The following is a 22,919-nucleotide window of genomic DNA, read 5'->3' as shown; positions in this document are numbered from 1 at the left end:
ATCAAGGACCTCTTGGGAGGCCCCAGGTCATCCCCGATGCCCAGCAGCTGCCTCAGGCTGGCTCCAGCCCTACCTGCCCTGCCACGTCCTCCTGCAGCTGACAGCGTGATGGAGGTTCTGCCAACACCGGGCACGGGGCCGTGTCCTCAGCTTCTGGGGTGGACAGACAAGGGGCACATTGAGCTCCACTTTGGGCAGGGGCCCAGAGTCCCTGCCTGGGCTAAAGGCCAACTGAGCCCAGAAAAAGCTGAGCCAGGACCCCTCCCTCTCTTGCTAGACCCAAGGAGGGGTGCATACAGGGGGATCTTCCAAGCAGAATGTTAAATGATGCCCCAAATCCTTGCTCTGAATCACCATGTGCCCTGGGACTCATCACTGTCCCGTCTGACCTTTATGATCTTTATGAACCCATCTGCAAGACGGGGGGCATCACCTCCACTCTCCTTCCCCAGGGCTGGTGGCAGAACTTAAGGTCATGAGTGCTGAGAGGGTTGAGATCCAAGGAAGAACAAACACACTACAGAGGTCAAGGAGAGAGGCAGCTACAGCCCACTCTCTCTACTAACGCATTTGACATATGGGGAGACTGAGGCACAGAACCAGGAAAAGGTTTGCCTGAGGTCACAGGGTGAGTAGCTGCCTCGAGACTCAAGAGCAGGCTCTCTCTGCACCGGGATGGGCTGGGAGTACAGGATGAGCCCCCATTTCCCAGACCCTCCCATGGGATCATGGGCTCAAATCCTCCACCAGAAGCATCTACCCAAAGCAGTGGCCCTGCCCACTTCCAGCCCTGCCAGCAAGAGCAGGGGACAGGGGGACAGCTGGGCCACAGGGCACCCATGCCAAGGAGATGCCTGCAAATGACAGGCTGGCAGTGGCTACATCTCCTGCCTCCTCCCTCAGCCAGAACCAGGCCCCACTCCAGGCGGTGGCTCCATGGACTGCCCTTGGGATAACCTTGGGCTGAGCAGCCTCTTTTTCAGCACCAACCAAGATGGGACCCAGGATGGTTAACAGAACTGTGGTTGGGCCAGGTCTCAGGTGTTCCTATAACAACCTCAGCCCCCTTCCCACTTCTCCCATGGCAGCTGGAGTTGTGAAAACACAAATTACATCACACCCCCTCCCTCACTGGTAACCCCATCGGCTCCCATCGCCAATCTGGCCTCCTCAGCATGGCCTAAAAAGGCTCTGCCTGAGCTGGTTCACGGCCCTCGGCCCATCCCCCACCCCAGCAGCCACACTGGCCTTCTTTCTGCTCCCTGAGCTCATTCCCACCTCAGGGCCTTTGCACCAGCTGTACCCTTGGCCTAGAATGCTCCTTTCCTAGATCTTTAAATGACTGCCTCTTCTGTCACTCAGGGCCTAACTCCAATGCTGTCTCTTCAGAGAGGTCCTCCCTGATTACCCAGCACTCTTTCACATTTCTTCACAGAGCACTGTGTCTGCTAAGCACCACTTAGCAGACCTGAAACTCCATTTTCCATTTGTTTCCTTATTTTCTGCCCGTCTCCCTCACTAGCTGGTGAGTTCAGTGAGGGTGGGGACTAGGTCACGTTCACTGCTGTCTCCCCCAGAGCCTAGAACAGGGCCTGGGAAACAGTGGTCACTTTTTAAATATTTGGCAAATGAAAACCTAGAGATTACCACCATCCCCACTGTAGGCAGAGGCTGAGAGAGGTTGAGGACCATGCTCAGGGTCCCAAAGGTGGAAAGTGACAAGGCTGGTGTCTGCTTAGAATGACACGGGACTGTCAAAGGGATAACTTCATAAAGTGCCTTCCATGCCGGGACCCAAGCCAGGGAGTGTGGGAAGCTCAAGAAAAGGGCTGGAGGGCCCAACATGTTCTATAAGACAGAGGGCAGATGCGAAGGTGCAGGCGCCTGTGCACATGTCTGTGAGCAAGCATACAGTACAGCATTGGTGGGCACAAACACACATGCACACACACACTGAGACACAAAAACACACACGGAGGGAGGCAGCAGCCACTCAGAAGGTGGTCCCCCAGTGGGACGTGAGGTGGGATGAGGAGTCCTCAGGCCTGGGGCAAGGTCTAGGGCAGTTAGACCTACATCACTGGGCAGCTGGCGTTGAAACCATTCTGCTCTAGGAGAAGCCAGGGCAGGGAAGGGACAACCCAGTGCTTCAGGCTAGAGCAGGGGGTGGGGGAGACAGGCACCCACAGCGACCACAGCCACACTGGTGGCGTCAGGTAGCTGAGTGGATTTGGGAGGAGATGGGGGAGTACAGGCGCACTTAATAGAAACGGAAGAACATGAGGCAGAACTGGGGTAGGGGACCTGTGGTGCTGAGTACTACCCAGGACAAGCCAAATCTAAGAGTGGGTGGGATGTCCAAGGCAGGGTATATACAGGGACCAGGAGCAGAGAAAATCATTCTGGAATGTCAGTGTAGAGGCAACAGTAAGATCACAGTGTCCCAGAGAGCAGGGCTGGGAGCCAGGCACTCAGGTGTTGCCCTTCAGGGTGCTAGGGGAGCTTGGGCAAAGGAAACCCTTTTCTGGCCTCATTTCCCTGTGTGCATCAGAGATTCCCAACCATTTCTAACCCTGAGACCTCCTTGAGCATCTGATGGAGCTCTGGATCTTGCTCCAGACAGACTCACACAGTGCACAACATTTGTGTGTGTGTGTTGAGAGTCTTATGGACCCCTACAGCCCATCCATAGAAACTGGGCATGAACCCCAACCTGGACAATCCCCAAGGACCTTCCACCTCTGACACCATCCACTCAGAGTTTCATGAAGGCTGCTTGCAAGAAAAGGAAAAAAAGCTGGAAAACTTTCATTCTCAGCTCTATTCTCTGCCTCCTGGGAACCCAAGCTGAACACCCCCAGTGGTTCCACTGCCCTTCCCCCAAATTTGTGCAACACTAACTGATTACCCAGCTCACCCAGATTTCAGCACATAAGCTGGAATATTCACACATACACAAACACACAAGGATTGTTAAGTAAGGTAATCAGCGAAAAGGGCAGGTGTGTTGTAAGTGCTCAGAACAGACCTTGGCCAGCTGCACCCCATACCACTCACAGGGCCTGGGCCGGCCCAGCCCTGCGCACTCCAGGCCTCCAAGAGAACCTGCTGAGCCGCTGACAGCACAGGCACCAGGGAGGTGGGGCCCCTGGATCACACAGCTCACCATGCTGCCCCATAACTTCTGCCAGCTGATGAGTCTGGAGGCCTGGACCTTGCTGTCGCCCCAAAGCTATAAGCACACTTCTAGGCACAGGTCAGCTGGGCGTGTGCTTCCTCCATGATCTGCCTGCCCAGGGCAGGATAGGCGTCCAGGATAGGCATGTCTAGCCAGGAGCCTTGAGAACTGCCCTGCTTCTACTCCCCAAAGTGACCCTAATCCCTCTACTCACCTGGTCTTCTTAGCTTGGACCACCTTGTGCAGCAAGTGCCTCAGATGGAACAGTCCAGGAGGGTGGGTCAGCGCCCTAACCCTGCAGTCAGACAGACCTAGCTTCAAATCCCACAAGCTGTGTGACCTCGGGACAGTTGCCCACCTCTCTGGGCCTCAGACCCCTCCTCAGCAACATGGGTGGTGGGGTGCTAACAGCATCCATCTCTCAAGGTTGTAGGGAAAACAGAGGAGATGCTGTGGGTGCAAGGCTCAGCTCAGAGTCGGGCACAAGTGCTCAGTGACGGGCAGCAGCTACTGCTCTTGCAGAACCATCTCTCAGGTCTGCAGGGAAGCAAGCTGGCTGCCCATGCTGGGGGCGGAATGCACAGGAGAGCAGTCCAGGACACCCAGGGGTCCCAGCAGACATCCGCCCCGGGCAGCCTATCAGAGCAGGTACTGAGGCAGCGGCATCAGAGACTCAGCCGGAGGGTGAAAGCAGGGGAATGGCTCCTGTGGGGATCAGAAGGGTGGGACAGAGAGGGTGCCCCTCCCTTTCCTGAGGCAGGTGAAGACCCACCTGCCTGGTCCCCAGGCCAAGCTCCCTCCAATCTTTCCATCTCAAGGCACAAAAGCCACATGGGGTACTGGGCAAGGGCCAGAGGCCTGAACCTCCCTTAAAAGGTGCCCATCCCCTACGGGTAATGTCAATCTGGGATTAACCAGGAGCCCAGCACCACCTGGCTTTCCGCCTCTCAGCCTGGCCCCTGGGGAACCAGCTTTGCCTTTGGTCGTGGGGGTCTAAAAGGCCTCCTTTCCCATGGTCAGCAAGCAGAGGTTCCTAGGGCTGGTGTGCATTTGCATCTTATTTGCATGTGCCCCACAGCCTGCTGGGACTTTAGGAGCCCCTGGGCCCAGCTCTGCAAAGGTCATTCTTTGACATCCCCCAGCTTACTTCACTCTGTACCCTCCAGCCACTTGGCACCTTCATTTGTTTAGTATTTGCATACATCTGCATGCTGGCTGGAGAGCCCTCAACACTGATGAACTTCACAGCGCCTGCTGTCAAACCCTGAATCAGGTTTATAGGTGGTGACTCCGCCCTCAGCCAACTTTCCCTGCAGGGCGAGCCCTCAGTTATGAGGAGCAACAGAGGACAAGGTTGCTCTGGTTAAGTTGGCTGCTGCCTGTCTTCCTGGAACTTCAGTTGGCACCTGGGACTCACTCTGCTTCTTGAGTCACATTTGAGCCATGAGCCTACAGACTGAGAGTTGCCCCAAAAGCTACAGTGAACTGACCAAGGGCAAGTCCTCCCAACAAGTCCTGCCTTGGCTAAAAAGCCTGGGTCGGGGCAGACTCCAGGGGCTCAAACCCTGAGCAGCTTCCCCTCAGTCTGATTCAACAGCCAGAAGAGATAACCAAGAAACGTCAAACTCCCTTCTCCCTGCCCAATTTGCACTTACCCCACACCCTCCAGAACAACACCTCGTGTTGTTCTCTGTCTACCCTGCCTCTTCTCTGCCTTCTGTCCTGAGACCTTCCTCCTCACCCTCTCCCAACCTCCTGATTATGTCACGCTACTTAACCCCTCCCTTGTGGAGTCCCCTCTTCCCCTCCCCCTGCTCTTCCCCTGCCCTCTCCTGTCTCTGCTTCAGGCTTCAGCACAGGGTCTGTGCTGGGCCATTGCACAATTGCCTTCTTGTCCTCATCTCTAAAACTGACCCTCCTATTCAGCCATAGCCCACTGATGGGAGACCTAGAGGCTGGTATAAGCCTCACCTCTTGATGGACAGTCCACAGGGTAGGAGAGAAAAAGAGAAGTCAGGAATGACACCAGAGTTTAGAGCCTGAGCACCTGGAAGGATGGAGGCACCATTCCTGAGATGGAGAAGACTGGATGGAGCAAGTTTGGGAAGGAAGATCAGGAAGAAAGGAGCTCAGTTTTGGACAAGTTGAGTTTGAGGTGTCCAGCAGACATGGCGGCCAAGATGCTGAGTGAGGTATTGGAGCTCAGGACAGAAATCAAGATTTGGGATACAAATTTGGGAGCTGAGAGCACATAGGTAGTGTGTAAAGCCACAGGACTGGTTGATGTCAACTCAAGAGTGAATGCAAATGAGGAAGAGCAGCCACTCAAGGGCTGAGTCCCTGGCACGCCAATGTTATAAGGTGGTAGTGGGAGAGAAGGAGACTGAGGAGGAGCAGCCGTGAGGTCAGCGGGAAACAGGACAATGGACGTCCTGGAGGTCAAGGAATGCATTTCAGGGAAGAGAGAGAGACTGAAGTTGTCAGATGATACAGATGAGGACTGAGGCCATTGCATACAGCAACACGGAGGTCACTGGTCACCCCAAGAACAGCAGTCAATGGACAACATTTCTGGGGCATTTTGCTGTAAAGGGGAGCACAGAGATGCAGGGATAGCTGGCTGAAGAAAATGGGAGTCATCTTTTAAGACAGGAGAAACAATAACAAGATATCTGCTGATGGAATGATCCAGTCTAGGAGGACCTGTAAAGCAGGAGGGGACATTTGCTGGAGCAGTGTAGGCCCCCCACATTATAGGCCCCCCTCTATTCCACAAGGGGATGGGATCTCTTGCACAATAGAGGGTGTCCTAAACCAGGAGCAGGGATCCTACACCCACAGGGATGGGGAAAGGCAGACCCATGGTGCAGAGGCCCATGGATGGATGAACACAGCACTGGCAGTCCGAAGACTGCTGTTGCATTCTCAAAGAAGTAGGAGGCAAAGTCCTATGCTTTGAGAGTGGACTGCAGGAGAGAAGCTAGGGCTGAAGGCAGAACAGAAAGAGTGAAATAGCTACGGTAGGGAGTGAGGGGGTGGGCCTGGACCCATGTGGGACTGCACGGCAGTGCTAAAGACCCACTTGAAGTTCATGGATTTGAACTACAAGTGAGACCAGTTGGGCAGTGGATTTTCTTAGCCCCGTTCAGCAGCGCAGAGGGCGGAGGGCAGACCAGGCACTGGATTTAACCAGGGTGGGGACTCTGCCAACAAGTATGAAGAAGCAAAATGAAGTAAGGGACTTGGGGGGCCTGCAAGGCAGTGTTCATCCTGACTTTCATAGTGGCAGCTGCCTCTGAGCCGGCCCTGTCTCCCCTCAAAGGCCCGCCCCTGCTGGTGCCTGAGAGCCCCACTGTCCGCCCCCTGCTGCAGGCTGTGTGAGGCCTTCCCTCCGCCCTCATCCCAAGCAAGCTCCTAAGAGGGGGTCACAGGTGGCCACCAAGACCTGGGGAGCTCTCCACACACTGTTCCTTTGACCTGGAAAATACCCTAGACCCCACACACTGAAAACAGCATTCTCCACAGCCTCCCCCAGCCATCCTGTGACTGCTCCCCGACCAACACCAGTGCTCATCACTCTGCCTCTTAATCTCTCCTTACTCCATCCCTTTTCCACCCCGTCCCCATTTCAGCAGGGCCATCACATGAATCCCTAGCCCACCCCACAGCCCCCCATGCACGCTGCAGCCTCAAATCAGTGCCTCAACATCTTGTGTTGGACCACGGCAGGGCCTCCTGCCCATCTTTATCACCATGCCAGCCCTGCCATCCACACCACCCTCTGCAAAGTGCCTCTCCAAGCACTCACATCTGCCTCCTTGTTCCACTCTTTAAAACCCTTCAGTAGCTCGTGGTGCCCTGGGGAAAGGGCCAGCTGTCAGCCCACATTCTAGGCCAGCGCTGGTCCAGGCCCCACCCTCTTTCTTCCTGTCTTGCCCCTCAGGCTCTCTGCTGTCCCCCCAGCCTGTGCCCCTTGCTGCTTTTTCGGGGCGTCTTCCCCACTCTGGCAACACCTGCCCTGAGTTGCAGCTCATCCCATCCACACCCCTGAGGCTGTGAACTCCTTGAAGGCCCCATCAGCATCTGCCTAAGCACCCTTCTCCAGTGTATGGTCTGAATGCAGACAACCAGGTGGATGAAGCTTCTGGAGCTAAGGAAGAGGGAGCAAAGGGATTGAAACAAAGGGACTCCTTAGCTGAGTGACCTAACTTAGCACCACTATTACAGTGCAGCTAATGACAAGTGCCTCCTGATGAGAGGCAATGAGAAGGACACGACATCACCTATGGGATATTCTTACCCCAAAATGCTTAACCTGAATCTACTCATGAGGAAGCAGTAAGACAGATCCAGAATGTGGGGCATTCTACATGAACACTGACCAGGGCTCTTTAAAACTGACATTGTCATAAGAGACTTCAAAAGAAAAAAAAAAGCAGACAATTGTTCTAGGTTAAGAGAGACTAAAGAGACATAACTAAATGCAATGTGCCATTCTTTATTAAAAAATTTTTTTTAACCTATAAAGGACATTACAGGGACAACTACAGAGATTTGAATATGGAATTATATGAGTTTAGATTGCATCATTAAAATTTCTTGGATATGATTAACACTATAGTCATTATATATTGGGCTTCCCTGGTGGCTCAGAGGTAAAGAATCCGCCTGCCAATGCAGGAGACATAGCTTCAGTCTCTGGGTTGCAAAGATCCCCTGGAGAAGGAAATGGCAACCCACTCCAGTATGCTTGCCTGGGAAATCCCATGGACAGAGGATCGTGGGGGACTACAGTCAACGGGGCTGCACAAGAGTTGGACACCACTTAGCAACTAAACAACAATATTATGTATTGTAGAAAAATGTTCTCGTTTCAGGAAATTTATACTGAGTACTTCAAGCTGAAGTGCTACGATATCTGCAACTTACTTTCAGAAGTTTCAGAGAGAGAGAAACAAATGTGGGCAAAATGTCAATAACTGACAAATGGAGGTCTCTAGGCAAAAGGTATGTATACATGGGTGTATATATATATATTCATACAGTGAGTGTCCACTGTATGATTAGGTGTGACAAGACAAAAAGTTAGGGGGAGGAAGGGAGTGGAGGGGGACACTCTAAAGAGGGGAGCTCAGGGCTGGGTGAGGAGGCACAGGGGTCACAGGCAAGGGCAGTTCTCACGCAGCAGCCCGCACACTGGGCGTGGGCCCGGCCCGGACACTGGAGTCACCCAGGCCAAGCAGACACAGTCCTGGAGCGACTCACCCCCTAAACGAGGTCAAGCTAACATATGGGCACATCAGCTTAGAAGGACAGGCCCTGTGGGAAACAACCAGGGCCCAGGGAGACCAGCAGGGCAGCCCTCAGCTGGGGCAAGGCTATCCGGAGCAGGGGCCCTAACCCACCTCTGCCTGAGCCATAGGAAGGAGCTGGGTCTGGCCAAGGCCCACCCCCCCACAAAAAACCCCAAGGGGCAACAGTCTGAGTATATCCTCCTGTGTGAGGAGCCAGGCTAAATATGGAGCCCAGACATAAGATGCCGCTCAAAACAGATTTTCCTGGAAAAGACCATCTGGCACAGAATGTCTACAGCATCGTCTGTCGCGAGAGGCAGTGTCGTTCTCCTGCAAGCCAACGTCGTCTGGGATGGGAATGCCTCGATCCTGGCTCTCTAGAAGACCCCAGCTGAGCGCCTCAGTTTTCTCCAAATTCATCTCCTCGCTCCAGAAGAGAAGGTGTTCAGTCCCATCACCCTCCTAACTTGCATCTCCAAGGAAGAAGAGGAAGACTGGGGACAGAAGTCCCAGCTTCAAACAGTTCTGTGTGCCTTGTGCTCAGCCATTTTTGACTCTGTACAACCCAATGGACTGTAGCCTGCCAGGCTCCTCTGTCCATGGGATTTTCCAGGTAAGAATACTGGAGTAGGGTACCACTTCCCCATCCAGGGATCGAACCAGGTCTCATGTGTCTCCTGCATTGCAGGCAGAATCCCTACCCACTGAGCCATCAGTTCCTCCCAAGTGCAGATCCTGATTCTGTCACTTACTAACTAGGTGACTTGGAACAAGCAAGTTTTCCTGAACTGACTCTTTGCGACCCCATGGACTATAGCTCACCAGGTGACTCTGTCCATGGAATTCTCTAGGCAAGAATATTGGAGTGGGTGGCTTTTCCCTTCTCCAGGGGATCTTCCCAACCCAGGGATCAAACCCAGGTCTCCTGAACTGCAGGCAGATTTTTACCATCTGAGCCATCTGGGAAGCCCTCCTGAGCCTAAGTATCCACTAAACAGAAACAATGGGCGTACTTCCCTGTGTAGAAGAGTATTGAGCACCGTGGCCATGCATGAGTATGGAAGCTGGGTGACATCATGTCCCCCCAGCCCTCTCAGTCCTTCCAAGAGCAGCAGCAAGTCCTTCTTTCCAGCTAATTGCTCCACCCCCCACTTCAGGAAACACTCAGGGTCAGATCAGCTGGGGAGCACATACCCGTAGCTGTCAGACCAGGACAAGCAGGAGGGAAGCCCCTCGGGCTGCTGCGTGAGAACTGCCCTTTCCTGTGACCCCCTGTGCCTCCACACCCAGCCCTGAGCTCCCTTCTTTAGAGTGTCCCCCTCCACTCCCTTCCTCCCCTGTAACTTTTTGTCTTGTCACACCTAATCATACAGTGGACACTCACTGTATGAATATATATATATACACCCATATATACATACCTTTTGCCTAGAGACCTCCATTTGTCAGAAGCCCCTCAGGCTCCTGGCACTTCTGGGACTACAAGGCACAAGCCACCCAAGCACTGTGGCTTTAGTCCCTCCCTTCAAAGGCACCAGCAAGGGAGGCCTTCCAAGGGCTTTCCAGTCACCCTCCTCTCTTGAGCTGGGCCACCACCCACCCACTCATCCTACTGTGTGGAACCCTCTGGTTCAGCCATGACCTGGGGACCTGCCCTGTTTCCACCAGGACCAAACTCTGCAGTAGCCCCATTCAAAAGGCACTGTCTCTCACCATAGGCTGGGGATAGGGGGCTTTTGAGAGGGAAAGTGGGTGTGACGTGAGAGATGTGAGGTGAGTAAAGAGGGCTTCTGGCCCATTTTGCTGATTGAGAGATCACAGGTCATAGAATTTGCAGTGTCGTTGGGAGGCGGTATTTCTAACCTCTCAAGGAAGAGGTGGAAAATGACTATATCTGCCCAGGGCAACAGACTAGGCTTGGAGGTGATCCCAATGCCCCTTCCCCACTCTACTTCGAGCTGAGTATCCTCCATTAAGCAGCTCTTGTTTCTAAGGTCTGAAAGAAGGAGCTGGAGAACCCAGGAAAGTCCAAATGCCTCTCCCCGAGCCCAGGCTGCCCACTGACCCTGGCTGAGCCCTGAACCCTCTACTTGCTCCTCATTCACCCGCTCATCGAGTTCAGCCTGGTTTATCCTGAGCTTGTCAAGAATTCTCAGACCCACTTCCATTGTGGCTGATGTCCCCAGTTCTCTCCCAGGGCCCCCCACGATGGCCCTAAGATGAAGGGATGGGCTGAGGCAGCAGCCCCCTGGACCGGTGCAGAGACAATGCCCCCAGTTCTGACTCAGGGAGCCCCCAGGTCCTCCAGGGACAGCAAGAGTTAGAATACATCCTTCTGGGTGTGGGGGGTTGTATCAGGCAGAGGGTCCCCACATCTGGACTCCCTGCCCCACCCCAGCCCCACCAGCGACTCCGAGGACCCCTCCTTCCCTGCAGCTGCCATAGCCATTATGTGCTTTACCCGCTGCTGCCTGCCACGCCCCCATACAAGCCTTGCTCAGCGGCAGAGCTGGGAGCGCTGAGGCCTGGCCGCCAAGCCAGGCTGTCAAAGTTGGGAAACTGGAAAGAGAAATAAATCCTCAAAGCTGCTCCGTGGTAAAGGTGGCTGCCAGCAGGCCTGGCACTGAACACCCCAGGTCCCTGGCCACCAAGCTCCCACTGGCACCCCATCAAGGTACACATATACACTCGGATTAGACAAATGGGGAGGGGGCATCAGGGGACAATTGGGCTGCCAGCCCTAATCCTCCCTGCAGGCTGGCCTGGGGCTCTCTAGCGGTGCCCTCTCTCCCTGGCCCAGACTCTGCCATCCCGGGCTTCCTCTTTCGGCCCCATCTCCATGACAACCGTATCCTTCGGATGCTCCAGCCGCCACGGAATTGATCTCGCAATGTAGCTTTGTTAGCAGACCCAGGCGGGCACGGAGGGCGGAGGGCCGCGCCGCCACCCAGCATGCAGCCCCCCAACCCCAGCAGCCCCCCCCCCGGCCCCCAGCCCGGCTTCGGGAGGGGCGGGGTCCGGGAACACGCCGGCCCTGGGGACAAGGTGGCCCCGCGCGGCCCCACTCACCGCTCCTGCTCCCGGTCGCTGGGTCCAGCCTCTCACGGCGGGGCCATGAAGAGGCTACCGTGGACCGGCCGTCCCGCTCCGCCACCGCCTGTCGGGGCTCCCGCGCTCACTGCTACCCGTTCAGGTGTCGGAGCCGCGGCTGTGGAGAAGCAGAGCAGAGATGGGGGGGACGGAAGGCAGGAGGGAGGGAAGGAAGGGGAGAAGGAGGGAGGGAGGAGCGGGAAGGGCGGGGAAGGGCGGGGGCACTGCGGGCGGGGGCGGGAGGAACGGATCCGCGAGGCGACAGCGGCCACCGAGGCCGCCCGCCCGCCTGCCCGCCTCTCTGCACTGAGGGCCGGATCGCGCAACCCGACCCGCCGCTGAGAAGAGGCGGCCAGACCCGTCCCGCACCAGCCCGCGCCGGCCCTTTAAGAAAGTGGGGGAGGGGAGCGCTGCGAGGTTCCGCCCCCCCTCCGAGCCCAGGCAGCTCCGGCGGTCCTCCAACCCCCGGCCAGGCGGCCAGACCCAACCGGCCCGCTCAGCCGGACCCTAGGGCCCCAGACCCTGAGCCCTCGGGATCCACCCTCCTCGAGGTGAAGGAGAGAGCGGGTTCTTGCCCTCCCCCTGGTCTGTGGTCTGACTCCTTGCCCTCCACATCCCCCAACACACACACAACACACACACACACACACACACACACATGCCCAGGGAGACCCAAAGGACAGAGAGGAAGGAGGAGTGCAGGAACCATGGTGGAAGATCCCAGAGACAGGGAGGCTGAGCCCTCCCTCCCTACCTCCAGACCTACTGGGACAGACAGAGGGACGGACAGACCTGGGCTATAGGGGTAAGAAGAGAAGGGGTCTCCAGACAGAGCTGCAAGGAATGCAGTGAGGAGGGGTGCAGGAGAGAGGGAGGAGGGGGACAGATGGGGGGGGGCGAGGAGTGCAGAGTCTCAGTGCCAATCAGGAGCCCAGTGCTGCCCCACAGACGCTGCTAGTCACCACCGGGGAGCCCTCCCCCAGCCCAGGACCCTAGCTCTGAGGAGGTGGTTGACAGAATTGTGCTTGGGCTACACACTAAAAAGAACATGCTGGCTGTGAGCCTCCTACAGAGCAAGATTCCACTTCTCAGGGGGGTGATAAAGGCCCCCTCCCCCCGCCCCGCACAGGGATCTGGGGAGACAGGAGCTGTGAGAAGCCAGGGAGGGTGAGCAGACCCCGTGCCACAGAGAAGGGAGATCAGATTATAGTCCAGCCTACCACAAGGAAGCCACTCTCTACCCGTCTCCTTCCACTCCAGCCCCCAAGGACTGTTCATTACACCCAACTCCTTCCCACCTCCACGTCTTTGCAAGTATTCCACCCTCTGCTCCATCAGGCCTTGATCCCGCTGTGCTCAACGAACTCCTACCCAATGCTCAAATCCCTGCTTCCAGCAACTAGAGGCACAGGGTCTGAGCTGCGATCAGTCTCCTCCTGCTTCATCTGGGGTACAGCTGGAGCTGGGGTTTCATCCACCCTGGTGACACTTCTGCTATTAACAGTGCATCTCCCATGTTCCAGAGTCCATACTAAATGCTTTCCACGTGTTAGAGTTCACCCTCAAAACAGTCCTACAACCTATTTTACAGATGAGGAAACTTAAGACTCCAAAAGCATAAGCCAGGAGGTCTGATCCTATAGACACAGCTGAGCAGTTAAGAGGGAAGCCTGGCATGCTGCAGTTCCTGGAGTCACAAAGAGCTGGACATGACTTCGAGACTGAACAGCAGCGTGTCGATAGTATCATTGGCCTCTGTCTGTGGAACACTGCACTGTGATGCTGGGTGCTTCCTATGTGACTCCCCATCTAACCCTCCCAGTGGTTTTGCAGTACAGACATCACTATCTCTATTTCTCATGCAAAGAAACAGATGTTAAGAGAAAGTGAGAAACTTTCAGGAGATAGTGAAGGACAGGGAGCCCGGCATGCTGCAGTCCATGGGGTTGCAAAGAGTCAGACACAACTGAGAGACTGAACAACAACAACTCATGGATTGGATTATTTCATCTCTACCTGAACAGACTCTGACCCCTTGAACACAGGTCTGCCTTGTTCACAGTGCACCCTCAGCACCTCATACGCAGTACGGCTTAATAACTACATGTGGAAAGAGAAAACAGAGGGAAGGTCCTGCTCTCTCTGCACTTGATCTGGGCCAGATTGGTACCAGAACCTAGTCCCTGGGCGGGATCTGCTCCCCAACCTTCCAAACTCTGGGGGCCTGCTGCAGGGGGCACGAGCTGGCCAGAGACAGGAAACCCAGGTTCTAGTCTGGCCACGGCTGCTTCCTGGCTGCGTGGCCACGGGCAGCTGTATCCCCTCCCTGAGCCTCATTTTCCCATGTCCAGTGGGACTAGCTCAAAGGGCTACAAGGGACAGTCACAAGGCCCCAGGTGAGCTCTGAGTGAGAGAGCGCTTTGGGTGCCGTGCACATGGGCAGAGGGTTACCGTTACTATTCCTTGTAGCCACTTTTACCTTGAAAGAGAACAAGGTCAGCGTCCCCCCAACCAGCAGCCAAAATGCTCTGTATTCCCTGACATCCCTCTAGGAAGGGAGAATCAGCAACTTCTCCCTCTCCTCCTGAGGAGGAGTCTCAGGAAGGTGCTCCTAAAGGCTGGATGGGGCAGGAGACGCAGTTCCCAGCCCACCCAGCCCACCACAGCCTCTGCCACTGCGAGGCCTCTACTCTTCCTCAGCCTGGACAAGGTGTGGCATCCAGGGAGGAGAAGAGGCCAGGACCTGAGACCTACTAACTAGGGGAAGGCATTCAGGTCTAGCCCTGGCTCAGAGAACACTTGAAACATCCAATTCTCCCATCTGCCAGCCAGGAGACTGAGGCCTGGAGGAGAGACTGGGAAGGGATTCCCTGAGAAATCCCAGTGCACTCAATGAGTACCTACTGTATGCCTAGCTGTGCTCCAACCCCACCCCCAAGACAGAGGCTTAAGCCCACCAGTCCAGCATCCTCTCCTGATACCTCCCACCTCAAATGTGACATTTAGGATCCTGCTACATCCCAACCACTCCTAATGACCTCACTTTGCATACGTGGGTCCCCTGGCTTGGATGTCTTCCCCTTCACCCACTCTCACTTGGTGGATTCCGCTCATCCCTGTAGCCCCTTCCAGTCACTGTCCCCTTTTCTTCAGCCTGCTACAACAAAGCTCCTTAAAAAGCTGTGCACACTCTCCAATTCCTCTACCAATCCCTCATGAGCACACTCCAAGCCAACTCTCATCCTCTCATCCACACTCACTCCACCAACACCAGCACAGCTGCTGGGGACAGATGTCCAGGTTGGGCACTGCACAAGGCCCCCATGGTGCAAAGCGGTGGAGAGAGCTGAAATCCAGCCTGCTGCCCTCTCACCATGCTGTGTGCCTGCTGCAAAGTTACCTGTGACCGAGAGAGAGACACCTTTCCCTTTACACTGAGGGGTCTCCCTTTGTATGCCTGCATAGCCGGGTCTCCAGGAAGGGCCACCTTCTTCCCAGTATTTGTCCAAAGGGACTCGATAGTGGTCCTATGTGACCAGTACAATGCAAATCCAGAAGTCAATTCTCAAACCTTGTCTTAGGTTATTGGCAGCATTTGACATAGTTGATCACCCCCTTCTCCCAGAAATATGTTCTCCTCTTGTCTTTTAGGACCCACACTGCCCTGGTTCTCCTCCTCTTTCCAGCTATGCCTTCTTCTTTTCCTTTGGTGATTCCTCATCCCCCACCACCTCCAAATGCCAATGTGCCCCAGGGCTCAGGCCTCTGTCTTCTCCCCCTTGCACTACCATGCTGAGCCCACCTTGGCTTCAAGGCCCATCTAAACCTTGATGATTCTCACTGCATGATTCTTAAGCTCCAACCTTTTCCCCCTGAAGTCAGACCCACACACTCAACTGCTGGTCTGAAGGGTCCACTAGGATGTCCAAAGAGCAGCTCCAACTTAACCCAACCAAACCTTCCTCATCGCAGCCCATGTCAGCTGAGCCCCCCCCCGCTCAGCTCAGGCAGAAGACCTGGGAGTTATCTTTGCCTCTCCTTCTCTCAGCCCCCACATCCAAGCCCTCAAAAAATCCCATGGGATTTATTTTCAAAGCAGTGTCAGAGCAGCCACTTGTTATCAGCTCTAATGCCACTGCCTGGCTCGATCCTCTCTCACCAGGATTATTACTGTAACCTCCTACCTGGTCCCTTCCTTCTTCCACACAGCCCCACTATCAACATTCCCAACACTGCAGCTGAAGGGATCGTGTTCAGTGTAAGTCAGCTCATGTTATTCCTCTGCTCAAAATCTTCAAATGGCTCCCTTGTCACTAAGACTCAAGCCAAGTCTTGCTGCAAGGTCCTACTACAATCTGCCCCCAGTCACCTCTCTAATCTCATACCTGTCCAGCCACCCTGGCCTCCTGATTGTTCCTCTAACATACCAGGCACACTCTCACCTCAGGGCATTTGCATGTGCTATTCCTGGTGCCTGAGACATCCTCCCCCAGGTAGCTGCATGACTCACCCCTGACCCCCTTCAGCTCTCTGCTCAAATGTCACCTTCTCCAGCCACCCTATCTAAAATCCTACTCCCTCCCTTCCCCTTCAGCTGCTTCCCTTTCTTCCATAACACACATGTGTGTTCCCTCGCTTATTCTGGTTACTGTCTGTCTCCCTCCACTACCATCACTGGACCATAAGCTCCAGGAGGGCAGGAAATTTGTTCTGTCACTTCTGTAACCGTGCCATCCTCTTCCCTCATCATGGCACATGCTACACTGTGCCATTACTGTCTGGACTGGATGGTCCAGGGGGGCATGGACGCTTCTCCCACCTCTTTGGATCCCCAGCTCCTCCTGAGCCCAGGGCCAGCACGTGATAGCCACCAAAAAGGTGATAAAGCCCAAGAATGGATTCATGAGAGGTAATGGACAAACACACGCATGGCCCATGGGACTCTGACAGGGCCCAAGGTAGGAATGCTGTGCAGTGAGGAGAGGCAAGGAATCAGAGTGGCCAGAGGTGGACTCCTGGGAGCCCCAGGTTCTTGTCTGTAGAGCCCCAACATTACCTGCAATTCCTGGGTTAACTGGGAGGAAGTGGAATGTGAAAAGACCATTCTCTTTGGCAGCACCCCCCCCCACTATGAAGCTAATGATTCATCCATTCATTCAACATTTACTGGGCACCTACTGTGTGCCTGTATGCCAGGCCCGGGAGAGTGGGGTACAGGGCCTGAATGAAGATCTTCCCTCCACAGCTCACAGCCTAGCAGTGATTTCCCAGGGGAAATGTCTCTGTAGGTGGAGCTTCCTGGGGCAGGCAACTTATCTGCTTCTCTCCATTTATCACAAGATGAAAACAAATTTTAGGTATGGATGTTACTAGTCTCCTGCCTTCAGTCTCACCCAGACTGTGAACTCCAAAAAGGGCAGAAACTGTGTATCTTGTTATTACTGGATCCCCAGCATCTAGTAGGGGCCTGGAGTATAGCTGGAGCTCAACAGGTATTGAATGATGGGAACAAATGAATGAATAAATGAGTAGAATGAATAAATGAGTAGTAGAATAGGAGCATGCCCCGAAGAAGGGGAGGCTTACAGCCAAGAGGAGAAGGCAGGGTGAGCAAGATGAAGTAGAGAGAAGGTCCCCTGGAGGACAGCAAGGCCACGTGCAGGAGGGAAGGGAGGCCACTCAGGCTCTGAGAGCTGCCTGGCCCCCTCCCTCCCCCAGCACATGTGGCCCTGCCAGTACTGGTCCAGGGCCGGTGGACAAAGCCCCACAAGGAGTGCCAGGGACTCTCAGTGCCTAGAGACAGCCGGCCCCAGGCCCCGGGCACAGGCAAAGCCCGGCCCAGAACTTTGTCTGAGGGCCATTGTGGGCCTCTGGGAGCCAGTCCAAGGAGAATGCCGGGAACTGGCCAGGGTGGGATGGGGTGCGCCCCCTGCTTCCGGAGGTCCAGCTGGCCATCCAGGCCTGGATTAATGGGGGCTTAGGAAAAGGATCTCCTGCTCCCCCAAATCCTTACCCTCTGGGGAGCTCACAACACCCCATCTTAGGAAGTGGGGGCTGCTAGGATGAGAATGGCCAGTAGATCCCATCCAAGTCACTGAGGTCCAGGGGATGGGGCTCAGCTGGGACTCAGAGTTAGGGTTGAATCTGACCCTTCCCCTCACCCCACACGTTGCCCCAGGAAGCCCAGCCAGAAAGAAGAGGAAAAGGCTTTTTCAAAGCAAAGGGACATGTCAACTCCTGCCCGGGGAGGCACGGCCAACGGGGATGGTCCAGGGAGGGCGAGCTCCGGGCTAGAAGGGGAGCAGAGCGGGGTCCACAAGGGGTCTCGGTCTCCCTCTGCTGGCCCGACTCAGAATTACCAGAGCGTCTCGCGTCATAGGGCCACGCACCGTTCTGGGTCCTCCGTGCCGGGCAGCCGGTTTCCTCTCTCTCTCACTCATCCAGAAAGGAAGCGAATAGAGGTCATATGGGCCATCGCTCTGCCTCAGCACCAGGCTCAGCTGCGCCCCCAAGGTCCAGTCGCAGGACCTCTGTAACCAACCTCGGTCCTGGGATGCTTGCTCATTCTGAAAGTCCTTTACCTGCACCAACCTAAGTATTTCCTTAACTTGGTTCAGGCCGTCTCCAAAATCCATGCTCTTCCGCAATACAGATGGAAAACTGAGGCTCTACTGATTATCCTATGGTGATCCAGGCCCCTCTTTCTTGGAACTGAGGGGCGTGCCAGTCACTTCTCCCCAGCGCACTCGGGAAGGCAGGAGTCTAACTGATTGAGAAACGAGAGGCCGCCCCGCCCATCCCCTCTCGCAGCCCTTCAGAAAACAGTTCAGGAATGGGTTCTTTTGAGGTCGGGGCGCCATCTGCTGGTGCTTATAAGGATTGCGCCTGCACCACCATGCACAACCATGGGCTGAGACCTCGGGTAACAATTACAGCAGATGACTTTTATTAAGACTGTTATGTGAGCCAGGTTCATGCTAAGTTCTTCGCATTATCTCATTTCACACATTATCTCATTTCACCCACACGGAAACCCTATGAGGTGGACATGATTCAGCCCATTTTACCCAGAAAGGCACTGAAGCTAGGAAAAATAAGTGACCTAGGAAAATCCCATGGACGGAGGAGCCTGGTAGGCTGCAGTCCATGGGGTCGTGAAGAATCGGACACAACTGAGCGACTTCACTTTCACTTTTCACTTTCATGCATTGGAGAAGGAAATGGCGACCCACTCCAGTGTTCTTGCCTGGAGAAATCCCAGGGATGGGGGAGCCTGGTGGGCTGCCGTCTATGGGGTCGCACAGAGTCGGACACGACTGAAGCGACTTAGCAGCAGCAGCAGCAGCAGCAGCAGGGCAAAATATACCTCTAATGGAAAAGAGCCCACACTCCACCCCCTGGTACGCACTTTGTCCCTGGTGTATTTTAATTGGGCTCTTCCTCCTGCACTGGAGGTGATGGGGAACTGGCAGCTCTGGAATGAGCTCTATTAGGGAAGACATCCTGCTTCCCACTTCCCTCCCCAACCTTAGGTGCAATCCATCTCAGCTTAGCTTGCAGCTTGTGTGAAGGGATTCCTCAGTCTTTCTCACCTCATGAGTGCCCATGTCCTTCTCTCCTGACAGTTTGAGAGCTCCTCTCTGGCTGGATCAAGGCAAATCTGTTCCCATTTCCCCCTTTTCAGCACTGATCATTGGGTGCCCTCCATGCGCTAAACCCTTCTCATCTGGGATGGACCCCTGCTGACCCTACCCAGCCCCTTCCTCACCTCCTAGTTCAGGAGCTCAGGCAGGCACAGTGTCAGTGGCTGCAAGTGACAGAAACTGGCCTCAGTGAAATGGGGCTCAAATGAAAAGTCCAGGTGTAGATCCAGCTGCAGCAAGTATCAAATCCAGGCCCTAACAGTGACCTTTTTCCACATCTGCAGCCCAGTGTGGCTCAGGCAGCTCTGAGCACCCATCTAGCTTTGAGGGAAGAAGCCTGCCCAATGCCAAGAATGTAAGCAAAAGTCTTAGGGTTCAGTCTCATTGCCCTGGCCAACAAAATATGCCCAGCCCTGAGCTAGTCACTGTAGCCTAAGGAGCCACTGCCTGCCTTGGAGTGAGGAGTGGGATCAGCCCCAGGCAGTCTCTAGGGACTGATGGTGGGAAGGGGAAGGTTCCAAAGGGTAACAGGGGTTAGGAGTCACAGGATCCCTGCTGCTACACAGTAAACAGCCCTGATGTCCACAACACCTGGCCCTGGCGAAAGCCCACCTTTTCTTGACTCCAACTCATTTTTAAATTGCAGACCCCTTCCTAAATTATCCTACTTTCTTTCTTCCTTCCTTCATTCAACAAACTGTTGTTGGGGCATTACATATTCACTTCTGGCAAATGATATCAGTAAACAAAAGAGGAGGAAACCCTTGCCCCCTAAAAGCACTGCTAATGTGGGGGAGACAATGGACACAACAAATAAGTGAAATTTATAATGGTATAGACAATGACGAGAACTACAGGAGAAATAGGGCACCGCAGGAGGAGTCAGGAGGGTGGACAGGGTGAGGGGTGTTGAAACTTTAAATGGAGAACTGCTGTTAGACACCCTGAGAAGGTGAATTCGAGCACAAACAAGAAAGAGGTAAAAAGAATTTGTCATGTAGCTATCTAGGGGAGGAGAGTCCCAAGGAACAAGAAGAGCCAGTGCAAAGGCCCTGAGGTTAGAGTGCTGGGCATGCTTCTGGAACAGCTAGGAGCAAAGGCAGCAAGGGGAGAGTAGAGATGAGGCAGAGAAGGGTCCAGGGGACACCGGGCCTTGGAGGCCACTGTAAGGACTTTGAACCTGAGTGACATAGGAAGCCGCCCAAAATTTAGGACAAAGAACTAACCTGATTTGATGTATATGTTTAAAGGACCCCTCTGGCCACTATGTTGGAGATAGATAGGAGGGATCAGGGCTGAGCCTGGAGACCAGTGAGGCCACTGCAGAATTCCACGGTAGAGTTGGTGGGAACCCAGACCAGAGTGATAGCAGTGGAGCTGGTAAAAAGTGGGCAGACTCTGGATATATTTTGAAGTTAAAGCCAATAAGATGAGTTGAGGGATTGGGTGTGGGGCATCAGAGGAAAAAGGAATCAAGAGTGAACAAAATGTGAGGATCTGAACGACAGGAAGGATCGAGTCGCCGGAAACTAAGGTGGGGAAGTAAAGGTTTGAGGAGGACAGGTGAGAGTTGCGGCATCAGTTGGCCACCCAAGTGGAGATGTCAGATAGACAGGCAGATACGTCAGAAAGGTCCGGGCTAGAGACGGGCATTCGGGAAAAGTCATGAAGGCCGCCAAGGAGTCAGGTGGGGCATGTCAGAGGGCTTTCCATACACAGAGGTGGATGGGGGAAAGGAGAGCACCAAAAGAGGGGGGAAGGAACACCCCAAGAGGCAGAGGAAAAGCAGGAGAATGTGGGATCCCATCACCAAATGAAGAAACCATATCAAGGAAGGAGGAGATGGACCAAGCCAGGTGCTCCTGATGGATCACATGAGATGGGAAAGACCACTGGATTTAGCAAAACAGATGTCCCTAACTAAGGACCTTGATGGGAGCCATCATAGTGAGGATGCTTGAGGGGAACCTGATGAGAAAGGTATTATGAAATAAGAATTAACAAGCTTGACAGCAGCATTATTCATAAGAGCCGAAAGGTGGAGACAGCTTGAGAACCCAACAGATGAAGGGAAACACAGCGTAGCAGAGGAGACCTAGAGCCTGCTGCTGAGGTCTGTCCAGGGCCCTGGGTTTATCTCGTCCATAGAATTTGGGGCTTTGCTTTTTTCTTTTTTGGGCACATTGTATGGGTTGTGGGATCTCCGTTTCCTAACCAGAGAGCGAACTCAGCCCCTCAGCAGTGAAAGCACAGAATCCTAACCAACACTGGACCAACAGGGAACTCCCTGATTTTGCTTTTTAACCAATAATCTGGAAGACCTAGAAGCATGATTAGTGTGCTAAGAGAAAGTGGAAGATGGGGGGAAATGATATCTGAAGCCAAAAAGAGGCAAAAAAGTGACTGGTTAAGACCACAATGTCTGGATCCAAACTACGTGGTTCTGTTCCCCGCATTTATGACTGGGTCATCTTGGACAAGTTACTTAACCTGTGCTTCAATGTCATGATGCCTAAAATGGGAATAGGGCTTCCCTGGTAGCTCATCAGTAAAGAATCTTCCTGCAGTGCAGGAGACACAGGTTCAATCCCTGGGTCAGGAAGATCCCCTGGAGAAAGAAATGGTAACCTATTCCAGTAATTTTGCCTGGGAAATCCCATGGACAAAGGAACCTGGCAGGCTACAGTCCATGGGGTCGAAAGAGTCAGACATAACTTAGCAACTAAAACTACAACAACAAAATGAGGATAACAGCAGCTCCTCAGTAGGATTGTTTGCAGGCCTGAATGAGTTAGCTCAGCATCTGGCATGTGGTGGGGGCTTTCCTGCTGGCTCAAATGGTAAAGAATCTGCCTGCAAAGCAGGAGACATGGACTCCATCCCTGGGTCAGAGAGACTCCCTAGACAAGAGAATGGCTACCCACTCCAGTATCCTTGCCTGGAGAATTCCATGGACAGAGGAGGCTGACATGCTACAGTCCATAGGGTCACAAAGAGTCAAGCATGACTGAATGATCCCCCCTTTTCACTTTTTTTTTGGCACATTGTGTGTGTGAGTTTGCCACCGTCATCCTTATCAGGACTAGCTGGATGGTTAAGTGAAAACCAACAAAATGAAATTTAATGAGGACAAATGGAAAAGCCAACGTTCAAATTCCAACAAAGCAATTGTACAAGTTCAAGGTCAGGAAGACCTAGCTGGGCACCCATCCATTCACCTGTCCATGAGAAACAGCCCCAAGTGTCCAGCTGATTGCCCGGGCAATGGCAGCCAAGCCTGTCCTTATGACCTTCAGTGGAATTCACTGAGGTATAGCATCCAAAACCAAGGAGGTAACAAGCCCATTGTGTTTGAAGCATCGAACTCAGTGGTGAAGATCATTCTTTGTTGGATGGAGTGTAAAATGGTATAACCACTTTGTAAAAAGGTTGCGTGGTTTCTTATAAAACTAAATACACACCTACCCTATGACCCAGCAATTCCACTCCTAGGTACTCAAGAAAAATGAAAACATATGTTCACACAAAGACTTATACAAGAGTCAGTTCAGTTGAGTCACTCAGTCGTGTCCAACTCTTTGCGACCCCATGGACTGCAGCATGCCAGGCCTCCCTGTCCATCACCAGCTCCTGGAGTTTACTCAAACTCATGTCCATTGAGTCGGTGATGCCATCCAGCCATCTCATCCTCTGTCGTCCCCTTCTCCTCCTGCC

At 54.0% G+C, this 22,919-nt stretch overlaps 1 protein-coding gene across 2 annotated transcripts in view; it reads right to left on the bottom strand.

Moving 5' to 3' along the window:
* The window catches only part of PSD2 (pleckstrin and Sec7 domain containing 2), a 72,630-nt gene that overhangs the window by 41,556 nt on the left and 8,155 nt on the right, over positions 1-22,919 (bottom strand). Inside the window, exon 2 of one of the 2 annotated variants that reach the window (XM_086411970.1) lies at positions 11,542-11,680. The gene's annotated coding sequence lies outside the window, so the exon portion shown is untranslated. Of the gene's footprint in view, positions 1-11,541; positions 12,038-22,919 lie in introns of those variants that run through there. The other variant, XM_086411969.1, reaches the window with a different exon arrangement.

Source organism: Bos grunniens, chromosome 7, assembly GCF_055505025.1.
Source record: "Bos grunniens cultivar Pamir isolate PY7600 chromosome 7, Bosgru_T2T1.0, whole genome shotgun sequence".
Classification (NCBI taxonomy): domain Eukaryota; kingdom Metazoa; phylum Chordata; class Mammalia; order Artiodactyla; family Bovidae; genus Bos; species Bos grunniens.
The sequence above is the reverse complement of the archived record's forward strand: the minus strand, read 5'-3'. Positions and strand labels throughout refer to the sequence as shown.